General features: G+C 45.0%; 1 long non-coding RNA gene across 2 annotated transcripts in view; it reads right to left on the bottom strand.

Moving 5' to 3' along the window:
* Nucleotides 1-545, bottom strand: part of LOC126395185 (uncharacterized) — a 523,086-nt gene extending 522,541 nt beyond the window's left edge. For both annotated transcript variants that reach the window (XR_007570418.1, XR_007570419.1), the window contains exon 1: nucleotides 512-545. This is a non-coding gene — a long non-coding RNA (uncharacterized LOC126395185). The remainder of the gene's footprint in view (nucleotides 1-511) is intronic.
* Nucleotides 546-2,692: the final 2,147 nt, after the last annotated feature.

The raw sequence follows: 2,692 nt of genomic DNA, 5'->3' as shown, positions 1-2,692 counted from the left end.
GGGCTGGCTAACTACCGCAGCTACTGAATGGTTTTCCATGGTGCGGAGTCGCGCTTCTAATTCACTAAGCCTCACCTCCAACGCAGCAAATAAGCTACACTTATTAAAATTACCACTGTCGCTAAAGGAGGCAGAGGCATAACTGAACAACAGCAGAGGGAGAAGCCATCGCTAACTGTAAAGCTAATGTAGCTACCAAGGCTAGTAACGTGCAAACAACAGCTAAGAGATTAGCAAGAAAGTCGTAGAAAGGAGGAGAGCTGAGGAGAGTGCTTAAACAGAACCAGTGTGGGTTAAGACTTGAAGTAGACGTTAAAGTAGTCTCGCTCACCAGACCTAGCAGAATTCACCAGAGCAGTACAGAGACGCTGTCNAGGTGGTAGGGCGGGACTTCAGCGGGTGGCTCGTTCCGCCCAATGAGAGGCTGATCTCTGCAGCGAACTTTTGCCCACTCAGACTAACGTTAAAGCAACTGAAGTGAGAAAGCAAAAAGCAGGCTAGTAGAATTCACCAGAGCAGTACAGAGACGCTGTCACAGAAACACCGGAAATGACACAACTCGCTTTGAGCGTCACTTTCACTGGCTCCAGTTACAACACAGGGTACCCGCGGGGTCTTAAAAACTTGAAAAAGTCTTAAATTTGATAACCGTAAATTAAGGCCTTGAAAAGGTCTTAAATTTTGTTTACAAGTCTTAAATTTCATTCTCAAAGGTCTTAATTTTTCCCTTTCTTATCTGCATGATACAGCTCAACAACATAACTGTATACTAAGTAAACTAACAAAAAAAAATCTTGGAACGTTCCAATGCACTGTTTCAACTAGGAGGTCGGAAAATCCTGATTTCCGAGTTTTCTAGAACGCAGCATTGGAGCGTGCACAGTCAGCCGTTGACCCACCGAGGTCGTCGCTCGCGCAGCAGCTTTGGGATGGGCAAGTGCAGATTTAATCCATCGTGGCTAAGTGACTCAAAATATGACTGGGTTCAGGCTGTACCAGGGAATGAGTGGGAGGCTCAGTGCAGCCTGTGCCGTAAAAAATTCAAGCTCGGCACAATGGGACATATGGCCTTGGAGTCGCACATGAAGAGTGCTAAACATTTAGCATGCTCAGCAGCTACACGGAGGCAGGCACCCATATCCCAGTTCTGCGCGGCAAACCCGACGCTAACCTCAACAGTCACCTCGGCTGCCAGCAGCACCGAGCCCACACAGCCAGGTAACATACGAGCTCTTTGTGGCTCGACGCCAACGCTTAAGGCAGAGGTGACGTGGACACTAAAGACGATATCGGACCACCACTCATATACGTCAAATGAAAATATAAGCGAGCTCTTCAAAGTCATGTTCCCCGACTCAGAGATCGCGGCTACTTTCACATGTGGAAGCAACAAGACTGCCTATATTACTAAGTTATTACACAGGTGCATGCACACATTTCTCACACTGTAGTTGTGTTGTTTTTATGGTTTTGATTGTTAATACAGTGTTGACACTGTTCCAGCTCCATTGTAATACATGCACACACAGACATTCACTCACTCACACACACTCACACATTCCTTGCAGTTATTGTGTTTTGTATATGATTGTGTCTAATATGTTAAGACATTGTTCTTTTGTGTGATGTATCTGCACACACACACTCCTCACACAGTTGTTTTGTTTCTTACAGTGTTGAGAGATTGCAGCAGAGTTTTATATGGCTGTATGCTCCATTTGTAATGCTTTTGCACACAGGCGTGCGCACGCACACACTGTATTGTTTCTTAAAATAAGTGATTGTTATTTGTCCCTGTGTTATGCTGTTATTAGATTTTTTTTGCATTATTTCATAAATGTATGCCAGAATAGGTGCGAGGTTGGTCTTAAATTTCATTGGTTGTGGTCTTAAAAAGGTCTTAAAAAGTCTTAAATTTGAGTGGAAAAATCCTGGGGGGACCCTAGTCTTAAATTTGAGTGGAAAAATCCTGGGGGGACCCTGCAACAGTGTGAGGGGGTGAGTGGGCGGAGCCACAACAGTGATTGGACATTAAGTCACAGGGAGGGCTTTTGTGCAGCAGGCTGACTCGGCCGTTCTCATTAAACATCTATGGACTCGGCCTGTGGACAGGCATACACACACACACACACACACACACACACACACACACACACAGTGGCCTGTAAAGCATCAATGCAAAATTAATTGCAAAACTGTCCGTGCAGGGCGGACCGAACGGTTCAATATTTTACCGAGGACTGTTGCATCCCTACTAGTAACGTTAACGCTACTATCTAACGTTAGCACTGTAACCTTATTCTAAAACTCATCAGTCATCACTGACTCTGGTTTAGTTTTAAAACTCCGGGGTTGCGTTTGACTGTGTTGGTTGTAACGTTACACTCGCTCTCCTCTTCTGTGTATCTAACGTTACCATAGCGAATAGCGAAATAGAGGGTCATGAGTTTGGTTGGATAGCTCAGGGCTTCTGCCCTTTTCTATCCATCATTGGTGTCTTGGTAAATAGTAGAGGCAAAAGGAGCAAAAGGACCTCAGATGTTGGAGGACAGACTTGTGTGTGTTATGTTAATATATGTGTGCATGTAGGTGATGTTAGGCAGCAATGGTGGAATAGTGTTCTATGTGTGTAGGTTGATGACATGGTTACGATGGGTCGGGTGGTTGGGGAGATTTGGCCAACTGTAGAATA

Source organism: Epinephelus moara, chromosome 9 (genome assembly GCF_006386435.1).
Source record: "Epinephelus moara isolate mb chromosome 9, YSFRI_EMoa_1.0, whole genome shotgun sequence".
NCBI lineage: Eukaryota > Metazoa > Chordata > Actinopteri > Perciformes > Serranidae > Epinephelus > Epinephelus moara.
Note: the sequence above shows the minus strand (reverse complement) of the source record. Positions and strands in the feature narration are given on the sequence as shown.